Below are 21462 nucleotides of genomic sequence, written 5' to 3'. Positions count from 1 at the left end.
TAAGACCAGTTTGTGGAGGAAAGGGGCAGTGAGTGACTTAATTATAGGTTATCAAGAATGTACACTGGGCTTGCTGGCACAGATTCAGATTGCTAGCCCCCCAAATATCAGGGTTACATTGGAATTAGCCTTTTAGCCTTCTCATTATAGTAATTACAAACTTGAGATTGGAGGTCAGACTGCCCGGGTGTGAAGCCTGGCCCCTTCATGCAACTTGTGTGTGGCCCAGGGAGTCACTTAGCCTCGGAGCCTCTATCTCTTCATCTGTAAAATGGAAACAATAATAACATCTCATTCTTTGTATTATTGGGAAAACCGAGTTGGGTAATGCCATATCCAACACCGGATAAAGCACAAGATGACGTTAAATTCACACATGCGGACAAGGAGCCTACTGAGGAACCTCACTGAGAGAGGCACATGGCCCAGCACACATGGAGTAGTCAGTGTGTGACAACTCCAACTGCTACTGTCCAGACCCTTCCTCCAGTTATTGAGAGTGTAAATTTTATAATTTAGGGTCACAAGCACAGTAAAAATAATAACAACTGAAAAGGAAAACGCTCCTAGAGCAACTGAATGAATTTACCTTCCTCAAGTCTAAATCAAATTGACGTCAAAACCATGATTAAAATCACCTGTTTTCCAAGAGCACTCTCCATTTGCATAAAATCCACCTGAAAGTGGACAAAGAAACATAATCCTTCTCAAAGATGAAGGAGAGAGAGCTTTTCTTTGCATTTTGAAGTCATAATTAAGCATATTGAGTTTCCTGAAACTTGATCTTTATCGTTATAAGAAACTCTTGGGCAAATTTTAATGGGCCATCTACAAACTGATTTGATATTGTTTTCCATCACTGGCAAAAGTGATAGAAGAGGGCGGGTTGGATAAGTAAGTCCCCAGGAAGCTGTCGGTCTGCTCTGCCAGCGAGGAAATGCCCGTTGTCAGGAGAGAAGTCACCTGCCTTCATGCAGTGTGCTACTCAGAATGGAAACCTAGTTAATGTTGCAGGAGTAAGGAATCCAAGATTGCTCTACATTCAAACATCGTGAAAGGGAACATATTGAAAAACCATAGTAAAGACAGGTGCTTTCTTCCTTCCCCTAAAGGCTTGCTCCTCGAGGCTGCACCTGAACTTGAATAGCCATCTCAAATCAAGGAGCCTGACATTCATTTAGGAGATGAATAAGACAGCAGTCCTTGCCTCCAGGGATTCACAGAGGATAAAGAGGTACAAATGTTACTCTTATGGGGTGCTGTAAAAGAAAGCAAAGAAAGCATGCTTTGAGACCCCCAAAGGCCCTCAGGATAATGGAGAGAAATGTGAAAGGTTGTCTGGGATGGAGACGTGGCATCTGAAGTGAGCCTTCAGTGTTGGGTTCAACATTGCAGCGGCTGTCCTCCCCGTGTGCCCAGGACTTCGGGATTTCCCGGGACACAGGATGTGGGTGTTAGAACTGGGAAAGTCCAGGCCAACTAGATGAGTTGTCATTTTAGGAAATGCAAGGTGGGCTAGAGCTGGTTCTGAAAGTAACAGCTCGTTTATCAAGGGCAGGGTGCCTGAAAGGTGGTGTATGGGTGGGTGGCCTGCAGCTCAAACACCCAGTTTGCTTGTTAAAAAAATGTCTCGCCCCTACCACTGACTTACAAAAGCAGACTTTCTGATGGTGAGGCTTAGGTGTGTGTGTTTTAAACAGATTATCCAGGTGGTTATAAATACTAATATAGTTTGAAAACTGGCAGAAAACATAGGGTTTGTGTAAGGGAAAAAAAAATCTTCAAACCCAATTCTCATATACTCACTACTTACATATTCAATACGCTTTCAATTTTTTAGAGTATCAGGAATAAAGTATTTTTCCTGGTGTATATCGAGTTAGCTCAACAATTAGCCACTTGGAGCAGCAAACATTTACTATCGCACATAACTTCTGAAGGTCAGGAACCCCGGAGAGCTTAGTTGGGTGGATCTTGCTCAGGGTGTCTCATGAGATTGCAGTCGAATTGTCATTCAGGTCTACGGCCATCTCCAGGGCGGGCGAACACACTGTCAAGGCCACTCGTTCACTGGTTTGCAGGCTCATTTCCTCCCTGGCTGTTGGTGGGAGGCTTCAAGTTCCTGCCACATGGGCCTCTCTGCTGGGCAGACCAACTCAGTGTAATGTGGGAGGGGACTGCATACAAATGTGACCACTGGCAGGGGCGGGTCAATGGGGACCGCCTTGTAGGTTAACCAGTACATAAACTCATTCCCAAACTGGATCCATTGTAGAGACCTGGAAACTGAGGCTCAGAAAGAATATAACTTTCCCCATTGTTCTCTAGGTACCATGGCGGGATCAGGACTGAAATCAAGATCTCTCTGACCCTGAACTTTGGCAAAATCTTTTAACCACTACACTGGTCTTCACAAAAACCAAATAAAATTATCATATGAAGTCATATTTACTGGGATACTGATTTGTCTTACCACCAAATAATATAATTATACATGTAATACTAAATTTAATATCAATATTACATAAAATTAATGAGTAAAATTAAATAGCATAAATTGAACTTCCAGAAAGGCCAAATTTTCATTACAAATCCTTTGCTTTTGTTCTAGTAAGACACACATGATGTTTTTGAGAAAAGCTATAAAAAGACTGTGATACTTATAGTCCCAAGAGGAAGAACATGTTGAGTATTTTTCATGAGTCATTTATATGATTCTCACCTGTGATATTTTTAAATCACAGAATTCCACCTGGGAGGCTCTGAGAGAAAAAATCTTTTACCAAGAAATGAAAGGTTGTAGCATCCCTGTAACTTAGAGGGTCAATTCCCTTGGAAGTTATGCCACTTCTCTGGCCTGCTCTTCGCTTTGCTCTTAGCAATTCTGATATTATTTAAAGAGAAAATCTACATGTAGAGGACCAGTAATTTAACATTTCTTACACACACACACACACACACAACCTTTTCTACTCACCTGATTCTCAAGGTGATTAAAGATCTTATGCTTTTGGAATTGGACCAGCATCATTGATGCCATTACCTATCCCCTTCATCCCAAACTGCTTTCCCCATATGAGAACCCACTTGCAGAAGAGGATCTGATGGCAGCCATTTACCACACAATATGAAATTAACCCAGTTCTTACTTTTTCAAAAAAAAAAAATTGCCATTTACATGTTGTTACTAACTGCAGATGAACAGCTTTTTTGAACAATCCTCGAAGAACATAAGGAATGAAGAAAAGCTGAAAGCACTAGTTGGAGAATTCATGTGCTGTTTCAAAGTAAAGTTGGAGCAGGTTTATATACTGCAGCAATTGTACGGCCCTTGGCAACAACCTGTATTTGCTCCTCAACTGCCCAGAATCACCCACTGGGAGGGTTTCATGAGCTCTATGGGACCTCATCAGGTCATGAACCCCATTGCCCTTACCCTCACAGTAGATCTTGATGGGCAGTGTCTCCAGAAAACTCAGCTTTCTCCAGGTAAAACTCAAAATGACCATTCTGCTTTATGGGCCAAGGCATGGTGACACCGAACAATGGTGTAGCTCCTTTAAAAATCTCATCAAACACTGCTGACAGAGTCTACAAAAGATCACGTCTGTGAAGTGATAATACATTTTTAAAACTTGGAAATAGAAGAAACTGAAGTCCACATTCAGTGCTTTTTATAATTCTTCATAGTACTTATTGAGAGCCAGCCTTCTCCTAACTATTTTACATACATTTTAAAATTTCATGATTACAAAACATGTATGAGGTGAGTATACCTATCCCAACTTTACAGGTAAAATAATTAAAAACTGTTCCATGGCCCTAACCGGTTTGGCTCAGTGGATAAAGCGTCGGCCTGCAGACTGAAGGGCCCCAGGTTTGATTCTGGTCAAAGGCATGTACCTTGGTTGCTGGCACATCCCCAGTAGTGGGTGTGCAGGACGCAGCTGATCAATGTTTCTCTCTCATTGATGTTTCTAACTCTCTATCCCTCTCTCTTCCTCTCTGTAAAAAAAATCAATAAAATATATTTTTTTAAAAACTGTTCCATGGTGGCTGTTAAATATTACCAATGCTTTATTTCAATAATGGAAATAAATACTTTAAATTTTTGGATAAAAAATTATATTTTACTGATGAGTGTACTATATCATATGCCTAGATAGTTTGCAGACCACTGAAATAAAGCAGCGTAGAGGAAAGCACAATAAACTTCGAGTCAGGCTTGCTCAGATTTAAATCCTCTTCCTACAAGTTATGAGTCATGTGGCTTTGGACATATGGTATTTCCAAAACTCAGTTTATTAATCTCTCAAATATCAGCAACCTTACAGGTAGTGATGAGGAGACATAAAGTCCGTCACATGCCTAGCATGAAGGAAATAAAAAAAGTTTTGTTTCCTTCCCATGTACCTGTTTGAATGGTAACAGGAATGCCTAGTTTATGTTGGCCACCACCAGCCCAATTCACTAGGACAGAGAAGGAAAATACGAGTGTCCCAAAACAAAGGGAGAAATTTCATTTATGAAAGTTCAAATATGTGAAGGAACAATGTGGGAGTCTGAGATGGTTCTAGAAGGATGGGCAACATTTCAACAGGGGATAAAATGATTAAACCAGAGATGTTGAAGGGGAATGGCATTCCAGGTGTGAAAAGGACAGATTCATTTATTCGTAAATCTATTCACTTAGGAAATACTTGGGTGCCTACCATGAAATAGGCCCCACCTTATCCAATGCAATTGTGGAGGTGAAGTTGACAGACAAGCTCACCCTCATGGAGCACACATGTCAGTAAAGCTGTGGCAACATTTAGTACTAAAGTGAAATTAATTCATTAGACGGCAGGTGAGCACTTGAATCTGCGGGCTGCAGGAGATGGACACGTTACAAAAGCCACAAGTGTCAAGAAGTGACACAGATTAATGTCATAAGCATCCACCTGCTAGTTACTGCTAAGATTCTACAGGGAATGTTCTAAAATAGTTAAGTTCTCCTCATTAAACCATGTGTATTTAAGCACAAGCCTGCTACAATATACTTGGAAGAACTGTATAAATTACAATCTGTCATTTTCAGGAGATTCACATCACAGCCTCAGGACAGAAAATCATTCACGCTGGTGAAGGAATACTGTGGGAAGTTTAGGTTGTTCATACACTTTAGTTACACAAATAAATTTCTCAAAATAGTGAATGCTGGTACAGGCATCACACTCAAAATGAGGTGGTCACCAATGCCCTCCACCTGTTTCTTCCATACCAATCCAACCTGAACATAAACTAAGTCCTTGGAGTTTTTCTCCATGTTGTTCTATGGCTTTTAAGCTGGCCAATAGTTACAACTGTATGTCTTTTAAGTATAAAAATATTTAAATAACTGCTCAAAATTCACAGCCCTTTCCGAGGGCCCACTAAGCACTTCCATCCAAAACATTATCTAAATATCCAGATTTATTTCTCCAACTTATCACAGTAACACAACTGAAAAGAAAGGCTGTGTCTGCAAAACACCAGCTTAATAGGAAACATTATTTAAAATGCTACCATGAAGGAAAGATTAGTATTCCCATTTTTCCAATGAGGGAGCTGGGGCTCAGGAAGTGACTTGTTTAAGGTCACATGGGGGAACAAAGACTCAAGCCGGGATTTTTAAATCCAGCTCTCTTTTCAATAAACCATATTTCACTGCATTTAATAGAACTATTTCACAGAAAAGCATCCTCCATAGCTTCCCTTGCCAATGTGCTTTGTGAAAAATAAGTTCTAACTGCAGTAACATTCCTATCTTTGATCAGGGTTCCCAGAGGCCGAGCCTGCAACGTAGGTTCAGGTGGTCTCGATGTATTGGGTAGTGCTCTCCAGGAATCAATGGGGAGAGAAGGAGAGAGAGTAAGGATATGGTGTCAGCTGGAGGCTAGCTTCAGCCTGATGCCACCGGGTGCTCTAAAGTGTGAATTGTACCAGAGGTGGTTCCACCTAGAGGCAAGGGAACAGCCTTGTGTATCCCAGGAAGTTTCCCCCTGGGAAGAGTGTAAGGCCCTGGGTGAGGTGCCCTGCATTCAACCAAAGGCAATTCTCTCAAGAAGAGGCAGCTCTGACCTGGTGGCAATCAACATTCACAACAGCTGAGAGACGGGGAGAGGGCTGTGCACTGGCTGGTAAAGGGGATATGGACAGGGGACCAGCAGAGTTCATCGTAATTGCTTTATCTTTAAAGCAAACCTGAAGGTTTGCACCAGGCTGGTGAATACCAACACCATGCTACACTTGGTTAACTAAAGCATTTGAGTCACAAGTTCCATGAGTACACTATGGAGATCGATAGGTAGGTAGGTAGATAGATAGATAGATAGATAGATAGATAGATAGATAGATAGACAAATGCAATATACTTTCTAGAATTCACACTCATAGATCAGAACACAAGCAGATTTTAAAAGGGGCTCTGGGTAACAAATTGCCAAAGTAGAGTTTGCAAGGCATCATTTGGAGATGAGTACTATTTCCTCCTCCCTCTCTCCGTCTTTGTACCCCCACCAGCTCTTCTGTGAAGTGTTCTTCTGACACTGGCAGGGAAACTTGGAACAGTTGTCAAAAACATATCCAAGTCACTCTTGAGCCGCACACGTGAAAAAAATATCCCAATTCTGCAATCAAGGACACTCATCATTTGCTGCTCATTTTAATACCAAGCACCTCTAATGATTAATGAATTCAATGCTGCTACGTTCAACGCATGGATATGCCTCATCCTGCCTCACAGGAGACAGAATGCAGATTAGCATCCTCAACATCTAAGCGACTGTCACCACCCACAGAGATACCTCGTTTGTGCTAGCTTCTCAATTACTGTGCAAGTGCTACCACCCCTCTCCTGGGAGGTTCAGCATTGATTACCAACTGCCTGGGACTCTGATTTCTTATAAACTTCATATTTCCTCACACTTGAAAAAAGTTACTACCAGTGAAGTAGAGATAACAATCATCTCTCCCACTCATTGCCTTTTCTAGAAGAACCTCCCTCCCCCCACCATTAGCTGGCCTCTGTATACTATGGGGTCCTACTCTTCTCCCCAAATCTGGCAACAGGACCCGCCACAGGGGAGGCCGAATCAGCCACTTTCCCTCTCTGGAGAATGTGTACATGAGGAACCCTATTAGACACTTGAACTGTGCAGTTAGATATTGTCTTGTTTGAATACAAAAATATTTACAGTAAAAGCCAGTTTGAATGGGTTACTGTTCCTTGCAACCAAATGATTTCCACTTAATGATCTCTGATCCATTGAATGAGCAGATAAATTCTTTTTTTTTTTTTTTTGCTATTCAATTGTTTCTTTTTTTTTCAATTTTTTTATTAAGGTATTATATGTGTACATATCTTACCATTGCCACCCCCCACCCCACTCCCATATATGCCCTCACCCCCCAGAGTTTTGCATCCATTGGTTATGCTTATATGCATGCATACAAGTCCTTTGATTGATCTCTTATCTCCCCCACCTCTCCCTAACCTTCCTGCTGTAATTTGAATTCTTAAAAAAAAAAAAAAAGAAGCTTAGTCAAAGCTAAGTGGAGAATGCACTAACTTTTTGAAGAAAACCTATTGTGTGTCTGTGCCAAAGACTAGTAACTCCCCGCAAGATTCACTCTCTCCTCAACCTCAGTAATAGTTGTGTTGGAGGTATCCACATGCCCAACTACAAACTACATTTCCCAGCTTCTCTGGCAGGTGACACAGTTATAGCCAATGGGTGTTCTGGTTCCCAGAGTCTCCCAGTAGGATTAAGTGGCCGTTGCCAATCATGGTGGCATTTTAAATAATGTACTCCATTTGCCTGACTTCCATCCATCCCATTCTCCACCACTCACCTGTGTTTCCCGGGCCTTCCTCCCAAATCAGCTACGACTACAACCCTTACCTGCTTTGGGGGAACTCAGACTAAAACAGGAGTCAGCTTCCATGAGGTCACTCTTCACTAACGGGGGTGGGAGCCAAAAGGTTACTGTTTCACCCTTTTGTCCCCAAGGCAGACAGTTCTGAGATTTGTCACAGGATGCCCTATGAGTCTGAGTAACAGTCTCCAGCAGGGATGACCAACTCCATCACATGCCCTCATATTGTTTTTGCCTCCTTGTCCATCTGCATTTCACTTCCCTGGGCCCTCATTCCTGGCTGCCTAGGATCACTTCCCAGGAAGTTAGCCTCACCGAGGCTGCCTTTGACTTAGGTGCTGCTCTCAAGAGAATCCAAACTAGACACTGCCTCACTAGGACAATTGGGCCATCTCCAAATTCCGTATTATTTATGGGCGCTCTAACCAGGTGGGCGTGAGAAACATTCCCAGTTGTTTCTAAGGCTGACATGCCGACACCACAATCATCCACATCTCTACCACCGTTCCTTTCTTACTCTGATTACCACGCTCTAATGGACATTTACAAGCTAATGATACACCACATAGGGTCACTGTCACAACAGTGCCAGACTACCTCGCTAATCACAAAATAAATAAATATCTCAAGATGATTTCCTGATAGCTAAACCTTGAAGAAACTGTAATTTCTCCTTATCACATAATAATGAGCAGTCACTGTTGCTTTCAGTCTACTTCCCAAATAAATGCATATCCTCATTAAAAACTAATAGTTATTATTATGAGATATTCTTGTGCTAACAAATTAGTGCAAACTTTAACAACTGTCATCTTGCTTCATATTGGGGGCAAACATAAAAGGTTATTAATGTGTTTTATATTTTATTTCAATGTATAAAATTCACACACAGATGGAAATACATAAGACAAAAAGCATAAACTAAAGAACAGATAACGACTGAAAATTCTGTGTCTATTAAATTTCTGGACATTGGTTAAAAAACTTCCTGCCACCAACTATGTGATGTGTTGAAAAGTAAATGTAAAAATGAATATTTTAAACAACAGACCACTTCAGTCCCTACCTAAGACATTTGCTGAAGCTTAACACAGGGTCCTTGCAAACTAGATAAATAACTCTCTGCACCTGTGTTGTCCAATATGGTAGCCACTAGCTATTTAAATTAAAAATGATTAAACATAAGGAAAATGAAAAATTTGGTTCCTCAATCTTAAGTGTTCAACAGCCACACGTGGCTAATGACTACAGCCTTGGACAGTGAAAACAGACATTTCCATTATTGCAGAATGTTCTGGTGTACTAGCCTATTGTAGATAAATATTCAGAATTCTCCCCCATTAGACTTAATTTATTCATTGATTCTTTAGCTAAAAATAATTAAATTGTACTTTTTATGAACAGTTCTTTGATGTTTCACTGGTTGATTAAGAAATTTTTTCTCAATGCATTAACTGGTACCCAGGGCTGGATTACGAACTTACCTACATTGCTAATATGAGCCACTACCTCCATCCCTGTTAAATTTTGTCCCAAGAAGACATAGTCCCTATAATTTTATGCTTCCTAGATATCTAGTGAAAAATTTTTATTTTATCTGAAAGGCAAAAGAGACCTTTGGACTCACTAATTCCATCATTTCAAAAACCAAGCTGGGGTTAATTTCTAACACGAAGGTTCCCATCATCCATCCATCAGACTAATGGCTCCTCAGTGTATCCTGAGCCAGAAGAACTGGGTCAGGCCCTTGAGGTACAGAGACAAAGCCCCTGAGGCCTGGTGCGTGAGCGCTGGGAACAGCTGGAGACTGTGGGCCACACTCAGAAGTCAGCCGTGCTTTGCTTATTCTACAAAGGATGGGCCTCACAATGTTCAAAACATAAGCCATTTCTTCCAACATTAAAAACTCCCAAGATTAGCACCAAAATTATTATTTCTGTTTCTCAAGGGGGGAAAAAAAAGGATATATCTGGACATACGGGGTTGGAGCAGAAGTAGCAAGTCTTATAGGCAGAAATCCCTGTTCCCACATGCCAACACCTCTGTAGCCAGTACTGCTTCCTGCGTCCTCACAGTATCTGCCTTGCCCGCTGGAAGGCATTCTGATCCCAGCATCCACCCAGGTTCTTCAAAGGCAGACTGACCAAGATGGGAGAGGACACTGAGTGCCTCCCCAACAAATCAACAAAACTGGAGATGGACCAGCTCCAGGGTCGGCATTTCAGAAGCAGATGTGGACGGGTTGAAGGGCAACAGCCCAAGAAGGCTGGGAGCGCCAGGACCACGCCTCTGAGTATTTCCCAGCATTTGCCTAGGTAACCGTGGTCCTGACTCATACAGATGAAATATCAATTCAAATGAAATCAAAACCATCCTTTCATCTACTGTTTCACCAAGTGGACTCATAAGAAAAAAATTTTTTAAAAAGTACTTGGCTTTGAACTATGAAGAGAAAGGATGAATCTGTTCTGCCTGCCCCCGACAGAATTCACTGCCTGAGATAAATCAGTAGCTTCGGTCAAACCCCCACCTCAGTGGATTTTGCCCTGATCGGTACCACTTGCCTGGCTAAATGTTGGGCTTGTCCCTCCATGATGGCAGGCCTTTTGGCTAGGATGGTTCTTCCCTAGGAATCTGATCTCTGGGAGAGAATCAGAACTTCGCTTCCTTTCCAACTGTTAGATTAAGTACATGAAGTCTTTTTGAAGAACAGAAGACCTAAATTCTAATCTCAGCTCTGTGATTATAGACTGTGCACACTTAAACATTACTTATTTTTCTAAGCCTCAAATTCCTTGCCTATAGAGAGGGGGAATAATGATGCATACATGCTAAGAGAGATGCTAGAATTAAACGGCATAATGTAGAAAGCACTCGGCACAACGCCTGCGGCTCTGTAAGTACACAATAAATGTCAATTCACAGACAGGCCAAAGTGCTCCAAACAGCCATATGTGCGCAAAGGCAGGGTGCATCCATAATGTAGTCTCTGTTGTGGCAAGGGTGGTCAGGCGTGTGATCCAAGAAAGACAGGAAATGCCCTTGGCATGGGGCAGCTGCTGAATTTATTCTACTGGTAGGGTGTTCCACAGTCATGAGCCACATAAGCCCCAGGAGTCCTCAGATGGTGCAATAGTGCCCCACCCACCCTGCTTTTCCATCCAAAAATTATTCAAGTTCCAAGTGTCTCACACCTGAGGTAGGTGTAGTACAAATTTGTGCAAGTGTATCACTACATAGAGATACACCAGATTCACATTTCAGATCAATACTAATGAGAATCATCTAAAGAAAATAATAAGTACACATGAAAACATGCTCAACATCACTAATTATCCGAGAGATGCAAATTAAAACAACAATGCGGTACCATCTCACACCTGTCAGAATGGCAATCATCAACAAATCAACAAACGACAAGTGTTGGCGAGGATGCGGAGAAAAAGGAACCCTCGTGCACTGCTGGTGGGAATGCAGACTGGTGCAGCCACTGTGGAAGACAGTATGGAGTTTCCTCAAAAAACTGAAAATGGAACTCCCATTTGACCCAGTAATCCCACTCCTAGGAATATATCCTAAGAAACTGGGAACACCAATAAGAAAGGATAGTTCATAGCAGCACAATTTACAATAGCTAAGATCTGGAAACAGCCTAGGTGCCCGTCAGCAGATGACTGGATCAGAAAACTGTGGTACATCTACACAATGGAATACTATGCTGCCAACCTGGATGGAATTGGAGAACATTATGCTGAGTGAAATAAGTCAGTCAATGAAAGAAAAATACCACATGATCTCACTCATTTACGGATAATAAAGAACATTATAAGCTGTTGAACAAAAAGATAGATACAGAGGCAGTAAAGCATCAAATAGTCTGTCAAATTACAGCAGGAAGGTTAGGGAGATGTGGGAAAGATAAGAGATCAACCGAAGGACTTGTATGCATGCATATAAGCATAACCAATGGATGCAAAACTCTGGGGAGTGGGGTGGGGGGGGGGGGCAATGGTAAGATATGTACACATATAATACCTTAATAAAAAAAAGTGATTTGTAAAAAAATAAATAATTAAATAAATAAATAAAAATAAAATAAATAAAAATTAAAAAATAAAAAAATTTTAAAAAGAAACTAAGTAACTTATAATAAATAAGTTTAATATTTAATATAATTAAAATATAAATAAAATGGTAAACAGAAAAAGTATTTATATTGTAAAGATTTATAACAATAATTATTATCTCTGGCATTCTAAAAATTATATAAACGTATTCTTATACTAGAGGCCTGGTATACAAAATTCGTACTTGGGGGGCAGGGGGTCCCCTCAGCCCAGCCTGCACCCTCTCCAATCCTGGACATCCCTCTCAGAATCCAGGACTACTGGCTCCTAACTGCTCACCTGCCTGCCTGATCACCCATAACCGCCTCTGCCTGCCAACCTGGTCACCCCCAACTGCCCCCCCTGCTGGCCTGGTCACCGGCAACTGCCCCCCCTGCTGGTCTAGTCACCCCCAACTGCCCCCCTTCCCGGCCTGGTCACCCCTCACTGCCCCCCTCTGCTGGCCTGATCGCCCCTCACTGCCCCCCCTCCCGGCCTGGTCACCCCATGCAGCCTGCTGTTCCATCATTTGGTCGCCCCTCACTGCCCCCCTCCACTGGCCTGGTTAATCCACACAGTCTGCTGTTCAGTTGTTTGGTCATCCCTCACTAACCCCCCTGCCAGCCTTGTCACCACACTCAGCCTGTTCGGTTGTCCGTTCGGTTGTTTCAGATGTGATGGCCCCTGGCTCTTTATATATATAGATAATTATTCAGAGAAAGGAAGGCTCATATTTGTCTTCCCAAGTCAAAGTACATCAATCTAAATAATTCCCCAAACAGTGGAGCAGTACATTGGCCTAGAAAGATTAAGGCAGTAGCTTATCTAAAAGTCCATATGAACAGCATCATGAGTCGGCAGCCTTGGCTGTTGCCTTACAAATCCATTCTATTCATTAAAACATCTCCAAAAGAAAATAAGAATATAAACAATTTTATGAAAAAAAGTGCAATCTTATTGCAAAGTTAAAAAGTGTACAAATTCAATCAAGGTTTCATTTTCATCTGTGAAATTGGAAAAAATATTTAACTGCTAATGCCCAGAGTGGTACCTTCTCATTGGAGGGCAATATGGCAATTGTTTCAAACCCCCTAAAAATGTATAACCTTTTGAACCAGCAATTCTACATCTCAAAACTAAGTAAACAGTAATAGAGGTACAGTACCCATTTATCATAAAGGAGGGATTTTTTTTGCAGGTTTTAAAAATACATAATATACATCTGGAAACTATTTAAATTAAATAATTTCCAAGACAGGCATACAGTGTAATAATACATAGCCAGCAAAATTGTGGAGAAAGTTATTTAATCTAGTGGCATGGAAATACAATCATAATGTATTAAGGAGAACAGACCAGGTGACAAAGCAGTGCGTATTGTAAGAACCCATTTGCTATGGGTTGAATTGTGCCCCCCACACCCAAGATTCGTTTGTTGAAGTCCTTACTCCTAGAATGTGACTTTATTTGGGAATAGGGTGACTGTCGATGTAATTAGTTGATGAAGTTATATTGCAGCAGGTGGGCCCTAATCTAACATGCCTGGTGCCACATTAAAAGGGGAAATTTGGACACAAACACACCCACAGGGAGAACACCACGTGGAGACAGAGACAGAATTGGACGCTGCATCATCTACAAGCTGAAGAACTGCAATGGCTCAGCTTGGAGACCCCTTCACACCCCACAGAAGAAGCCAAACCTGCCCACACCTTCCCTCCGACTTCCAGCCTCCAGACTGGTGGACAATACATTTCTGTTGTTTGTTGATACTTCGTTATAGCAGCCCCAGCATCCAACACATCTTTTTTTTTTTTTCCCAGTAGAAAATGCTGCTTGAGCATAACAAACAAAAAACCCACCTTCACGTTTTAGGAATGCTTCACTGTATTTGTAGACATCACACCATCATCTTGAACAAACTCTTCCTTAGTTATACTTACCAGACACTCTGCTGGGGTTTCATAGGCACCATTTTACTCAACCCTCACAGCAACCCAAAGACATGACTCCCACGACCTTCCTTTGCCGCCTGCAGACCTGAGCACCAGCACGATCGTGAAACCTGCTTGCTGTCCCCCAGCTGGAAAGAAGGACCAGGGTTCCAGCCACACGCTCAGTCCAAAGCCCACGCTCCTTCAAGCCCCGCACTCTCTCTCAGTGATTGCTGCTCGTCAACCAATTCCTCGCCTCCCCTGCCTCGAACACACAGCACCATTCACCCCAGGCAAGCTAATGACGTCTTCATGGATAAATATTCAGGACAAAAGCATTTAATTTGGACATGAATATTAAATTTTAAACAAACAAAAACCCACCTTCGTGTGTTACTGTTTTCTACCACATTAATAAACACAAGAACACAATCGATGTCCTCTTCCCATGTGGTCTTCTAACATGAACAGCCGGAGATGTATGAACCATGTATGAACAAAGAGGAAGAGTGTGTGGTTTGGGGAAACGCTTGTGGCCTGGGCTATCTCATCGCCAGGCAAAGCCCCGTCATTTCTTTCAGGAAGAGGCTTTCCAAGTGACGGACCAGATGGCACAGGCTGGTGGAGCCCATGTGCCGAAGGACCCGGGGGACACCCCTCACGTGACCATCCGTGTGACTCCACCAATGATCCCCTCAGCAGAGAGGTTCCAGGAATGCTGCCCGCCAATCTCAAAGATGCCACATCTTCTCCTTGACAAAAGTGCCAGTGCTGCCGTAATGGAGGAAATGCTGGTGAAAAGAGTAACTTGTTCTTCCGCCAGCCACATAAAGCTCTGCTCAGCCTAACGTGCACACGCCTTCAAAAACTGCCCCTCCCACTGCTCCAGATGAAAGAACAGCCCAGGGAGCATGATCTGAATCCCATGATGCTTTTTATTCCGCCACAAGGCAGGACCACTGGGCATCTGACGCGTGGGCAGCCCCCTCATAGCCTGATACAGCCTGGGGCTGAGAGCTGCGTGCAAACTGAAAAAAGCAATAGCTGAGCCTATCATATGCCTTTCTTAGGACATTAGCTTAGAATCACAGGGAGAATAAACTAAATGAGAAGCAGAAAGGGGACACACAAAGCGGGCACACGGGATGGTGGCCGAGCCACAGTCCTGCAGCGCTTCTCCTAACACAGCTCTCCTCACTGCCTGGGACTCGGGGTGGGCATGACATGACTGCCCTCTCTCCTTGACTGAGTCAGCCTGGGTGAGTTACTCTCCTCCACAGCCAAGAGTGACTGCTAAACAACTGTTTCTAGGGGAGGGCTCCTCTTCACAAGCAAAACATGAAAGGGAATTTGCACCAGATCCCAAATCCGTGTGTTCTCAGATTCATTTATTCAGTGTTTGTTCTCTTTCCTTCCTCCCTTCTTCCCCCACTTCCTGCAGTCAATCACTTCCTTCCTAAGCACCTATCGTCGGGGTGATTCGTGATTATCTCTGGAGTTGTTCCTGCTACGTGGCAGCTAGGTAGTTAGAATGTACTGATGAGCAAGACAAACAAGATCCCTGCCCTCACGCAGCATGTAGTCTGGTTGAGAAGCTGAAATGTAAACAAATCATTAAAGGGTGTGCTATGGCCCTTGCTGGTTTTGTTCAGTGGTAAGACTGTAGGTCCACGGACCGAAGAGTTGCGGGTTCGATTCCTGGTCAAGAGCATGTACCTCAGTTGCAGTTTCCATCCTGGACCCCAGTAGGGGGATATACAGGAGGCAACCAGTCAACGTGTCTCTCCTACATTGATGTTTTTCTTTCTCTCTCTCCCCCACTCCCTCCCTCCTTTCCATTCTCTCTAAAAAATCAATGGAAAAAATATCCTCAGGAGAGGACTAAAAAAATAAAATAAAATAAAATAAAATAAAATAAAATAAAATAAAATAAAATAAAATAAAATAAAATAGTGTGTTCTGGGAACCATCAGGAGGCTGACTTCATCTAGTGACAACACCCTCCTCAGAGAGGTCCTCCCAAAAGAAATGACATCTAAGCTGACACCTGAAGACACAAGATGAATTTGCCAGCTAAAAGGGTTTTGGTGAAAAGAGGGAGGGAGAGTATTCTAGGCAGAGGAAGTAGCTTGTGCAAAAGTCCATCAGATCAGCAGGAAACCATCACCAGGGCCCCCAAACATCTAAGAAATGTGAAATGTGTACAGAGCAAGAAATTGGCTTTCTGTATGAGAGCTAAAAGGGGTAAAGGTGGACTTCCCCAAATTTTGATGGTGCATCTGTTTCAACCGGCAAATCAGTCTTTCTTGTGGGTTCCAAAGAGACCACACAGATTGGGACATAGGCAAGAGGATAAATAGTGATTAGGAAGGACTTAGCCCCTCAGTGAGCAGAGATCAGGACTTACACTTCATGCCTCACCCTACTCCCCGGGCAAAAATCTTACGGTATTCAGAGTCACACAGACTGGAAAAAAAGTATTCATCATCACTATCATCATAATCACAATGATCTTTTACTTTTGGAAGACATTTAATAGTTTACAAAGTGTTTTACATGCTTTATCTCTCTTAAAATTTCCAACACTATGGTAGCCAAAGAGTATTATCCCCAATATTCAGATGAGAAACTGAGGTTCTCAAAGGAAGGCTAAGATAATAGAATGAACAAAAATAATTGCAAATACAGCCCAGATTAAATACATGCCTACTGAAGATGAAGACTCAAAAGCAGGTAGTGGTTCTGTACGAACATTCCTTAAGAGACTTTCTAGTATTCTTTTCTACTAACACAGGATTATTTTTCTTAACTGGATCAGGGAGAGATGTGAATCCTCTGGGGAACAGAGAAACTAAGAATGATGCCTCTACTTGAATATGAGTCCAGAGTGATTAGAATATTCCTATTAGGAGACTCCCAGGTGCACCTGGGCATTAGGGTGTGGTTCTAAGTGCCCATGATTGACTCTATAAGAACCTTCATCTGGAGAATTCGGCTGGACATACCGTAACTCTTTCAAGGGTAAGGAATGTTTGTGGATTATGATTTGAGAAAGATCAGGAAAATTCTCACCCCACAACTCAAGAAAAAATTCCCAAGAACCAAGTGCCTGTAATTCTTCCATTAGAACTTTTCCCTTAGGCTCAACTCTGGGTTCTCTAGAATGTCCTTCAAAATATTTGAAGGAGCAAGTCTCTGGTGTCACTCATGCTATGGTAAAAATAACCATGGAAGCAGGATTTAGAGGTAGAGGGGCTCAAAAGAGGGACTAGCAAGAGTGAAGACAGATTTTCTGCTTCAGAATTTTGCCAAGACACCACAATTTGCAACAAATTAGCCATGATGTTCTAAATTACCCACTGGTAGATTTCTATTTTCTTCTTTTCCATCATCACCAGCATCATCCAAATCATCATCATCATCATCATCATCACCTTCATAGTCATTTGTTAGAGCTCAGGCACTGCACAAGATTCTTTACTTGGGTTAAGTCATTTAATCATTTACAGCAATCTTTTGAAGTAGGAACTATTAACAGTCCCATTTTATAGATGATAAAAATGAAACCTAGTGAAATTAAATAATTTGCCCAAGGTTCCCAAGCTAGTAAAGAATAAAATGGGTATGCAAATTCCTAAGAAATATTTTTTCTTTTTTTCTGTACTTGTTAGGCCAAACACCAACTGTCTTAAGAAACCCAGAAAAGCATTAAGTGATGAATCTGTTAGCACACTGGGGAGTTGCTCTTTTATGAAAAGTGTATTTATTGATTCATATTCCAATTGTACATAATTTTTGTCATTAATTGTGAGACTAGAAAGTTATAATTAAATCCACATTAGTATAGCTTTGAAACTGCATCCGACCTCCAGTAGCAGATTGCTGTTCATAATTTAAATAAACTGTATGTTGGAATTTCCTGTCTTGTTTATACTTAGAGAAAAAAAAAGTTGTTTGACTCATACACACATATTTTTTTAAGAAAATAGAAAAAAAGACCAGAAAATAAGATGAAATCGTTTGCTATATAATCAAAGTCTCTTTATACATATTTAATATGAAAAGACACTCTATTTTAATGAGAACCTACTCTACCTTGGTTAATAGCTAACAGAAAATAAAACAATATAAATGACAATTGCTGTCTGTTGAGTTTGTGCCTAAATACAAACACTGCCTGGCACTTCCAGAGGAGGGTTCAAATATACACATCTTATTGGGTAAGATAAACACTACAAAATAGGATAGTATCTGCCTTTTAAAGTTTCTTTGAGGAGCAGGGATAAAGATGGCAGCTGCCTGTCACCTTGAAGGAAGCAGAAGACTGCAGCACTTAAGAGAACACGCTTTGGAGGGAGAATGCCCAAGTCGTGGCTTTGCCATTTTCTCCAATTTTGTCCTTGATGAGTTAGTTAACATCCCTGAGCTTCAAGGTGAAATGGGGATGTTGGAGCCATACAGATTCAATAGGAGGATATACGGAAAGCACTGAAATATAGTGCCTCATCTGAGGCCGGCAAAACAAAGGCACCCATCGTTACTTCCCTCATTAGGGGTTCAAAATGTTGGCTAATATTAGATTAGAGGAGACTCGATTAGATTAGGTTTAATGCTTTTCTTTGTTATTAGCAATAGCATAATTATACATGCTATTAATATAAAGTAAGCAGTATACTGTTTGCTTGGAAAATAGCTCAGAATTTAGATTAAGAAATGAAGATAATGGAAAGCAGGTGCCACCATTTAAATCAAGTAGAGTGATACCTCATATATCAGACTCACTACGTCTCTGGAGTAGCTGGCCTTCCTTGGAAAGGCGGAAAAGAAAGGCATCATGGAAATGTGAAGTCCAGGGGTTTTAGCAGAAATGGTTCAGCAAAATTAGGGGTGGGTGTCAAGAATTAGAATGAGAGGGGAATTGGGCAAGTTGACTCAGCAGTTAATTCTGTAGCAACAGAGTCTGGACCTACAGCTTTGTGTGGGAGGACCAAGCAAATATCATGTTGAAGAGTTGAAGTCCTTTTGATGCCTTAAAGTCTGCACAGTTCTGCTCCTGGACAATGTGATGTGTTGGGTCCCCCACATCCCATTACACATAAAATCACAAGTGCAGATCCAGAGCCTTGTAAATAGAGAAAATAAAGAGAGTGCTAACAAAATCTTTTAAGGGAGGAGGGAAACCCCACAGATCAAAGTCTTATTGGCAATGTACTCAAGTAGCAAAATAAGAATGACCAGTGGAATAAAAGGGGACATCAGTAATCCTATCTAATAAAAGAGTAATATGCAAATTAACTGTCACTCCAACACACAAGATGGCCGCCCCCATGTGGAGACAAGATGGCCACCACAAGATGGCCGGTAGGGGAGGGCAGTTGGGGGGGACCAGGCCTGCAGGGGAGGGCAGTTGGGGGGGACCAGGCCAGCAGGGGAGGGCAGTTGGGGGTGACCAAACCTGCAGGGGAGAACAGTTAGGGGAGACCAGGCTGGCAGGGGAGGGCAGTTAGGGGTGACCAGGCTGGCAAGGGAGGGCAGTTAGGGGTGACTGGGCCAGCAGGGGAGGGCAGTTGGGGGTGACCAGACCTGCAGGGGAGAACAGTTAGGGGAGACCAGGCTGGCAGGGGAGGGCAGTTAGGTGTCGATCAGGTGGCAGGGGAGTGGTTAGGGGGTGATCAGGCTGGCAGGCAGAAGCGGTTAGGGGCAATCAGGCAGGCAGGCAGGTGAGCGGTTGAGAGCCAGCAGTCCTGGATTATGAGAGGGATGTCGGACTGCCCGTTTAGGCCTGATCAGGCAGTCAGACATCCCTTGAGAGGTCCCAGATTGGAGAGGGTGCAGGCTGGGCTGAGGGACACACACCCCCATGCACAAATTTTGTGCACTGGGCCTCTAGTTCAACAATAAAGATAAATGAAAAAAATAATAACCAGTGGAATGCAGAATTATACCAACTTCTTTTTTCAGAGTAATTCTGAGAAATGGGGTAAACTCAATATATATAGAATATATTGATTTCCAAATGATGGTTTAAGAGATTTGCTGGTCCTATTTTATCATCAGGGAATAAATGAAACAGATCACAAGAGTCAGTGCTGTGCCCTGAATTTTGGTTTTGACCCAAAATATAGTGAAAAATCCCCTGACCTGGAAGCATGGAACAGAGTGCAGAATCTTGGTGGGAAGGGGGGCTGGGGGAGGGAATAACCAACCAAGAACTTTATATGCATATATGCATGGCCCATGGGCACAGACAATGGGGTGGTGAGGGCCTGGGGTAGGGAGAGTTGGGAGGGGGGCTGGAGGGGGTAAATGGGAGGGGATAAGGGGGACACTTAATACTCTCAACAATAAAGAATTATTTTTTAAAAAATAATAAGTCCCCTGACCTTATTTAAGTGGAGATTAAGGAGTTGGGAGTTTCACCTCAAAATTTTTGAAAGTCGCTAAAGCCTCTCCCTGAAGGCTTGGCTTTATGTTATGTAGACTTTAGATCTACAGTAGCCATGAGCCCTTCCTAAGCAAAACACACATAAATAAAGTGCATTTTCCATAAGGTTACAAATCCCAAAATGGAGGATGCCTTTAGAAGCAACACCACTTCATATGGCCAATCCATAGGAAATCATTAAAAATATGAATTATTTTAAAGAATTACTCATGTGCACAACTGTGGACAAGTGATATGCCTATGATTCTTCCAGAATACCACTGCTTTCCTCCACCCTCTCCTCTTCTCTCCCCTCTACACTTCAAATTACTTCAGAAAAAAATAAATTCTAACAATTCAGTGTATACAGCTATACTTTATACTTATACAAATCACACACATGCGCACACACACACAAATTATTTTCTTTTTACAAAAATAGTACTGCAGTCTATCCATTACTTTATTTTTTTTTTTTTTCTTTTTTTTTTTTTTAATTTCATTATTGATTAAGGTGTCACATATTTGTCCTCATCCCCCCATTCCCATCCCACCCCTCTCCCCACGCATGCCCCAATCCCCTGTTGAACTTAACCGTTGGATAGGCTTATATGCATGCATACAGGTCCTTTGGTTGAACTCTCCCCCTCCCCCCACCCTCCCCCTACCCTCCCCTATCCTCCCTCTGAGGCCCGATAGTCCGATCGATGCCTCCTTGCTTCTGGTTCTGTTCTTGTTCCTCAGTCTATGTTGTTCATCATTTCCTCTAGATGAACGAGATCATATGTCACTAGATATATACTAATAAGAACTGAATGTGAGACGAGCAACAATATTTATGCTGACAGGCAAATGAATCAATCTGTAGCGAGCTTCCCCCTGGACCAACAGTTCTTTTGAGACCCAATTTCGATGTCCAGTAGTTCCTTATGTGTACATGTCAGCACTGACTCCTCAGCTCTGGATGGTGGACAAATGGTGGTAACGGAGGTCTGACTCCCTCTGGTTTGGTCTCGGCCGAACCCAGGGGCACGGCATCACCCAGACTAAGGGGCACGTGGCCTCACCCATACCCAAGGGGCGCGTGGTCTCACCCGGG

The 21462-nt window shown here is 42.3% G+C and overlaps 1 protein-coding gene across 1 annotated transcript in view; it reads right to left on the bottom strand.

Annotated features, from left to right (window-relative positions):
- The window catches only part of SYNPR (synaptoporin), a 285194-nt gene that overhangs the window by 255639 nt on the left and 8093 nt on the right, over positions 1 to 21462 (bottom strand). The gene's annotated exons all lie outside the window — the stretch shown is intronic.

The sequence above is a fragment of the Eptesicus fuscus genome, chromosome 18, assembly GCF_027574615.1.
Source record: "Eptesicus fuscus isolate TK198812 chromosome 18, DD_ASM_mEF_20220401, whole genome shotgun sequence".
Classification (NCBI taxonomy): domain Eukaryota; kingdom Metazoa; phylum Chordata; class Mammalia; order Chiroptera; family Vespertilionidae; genus Eptesicus; species Eptesicus fuscus.
This window is presented reverse-complemented; position numbering and strand designations above follow the sequence as displayed.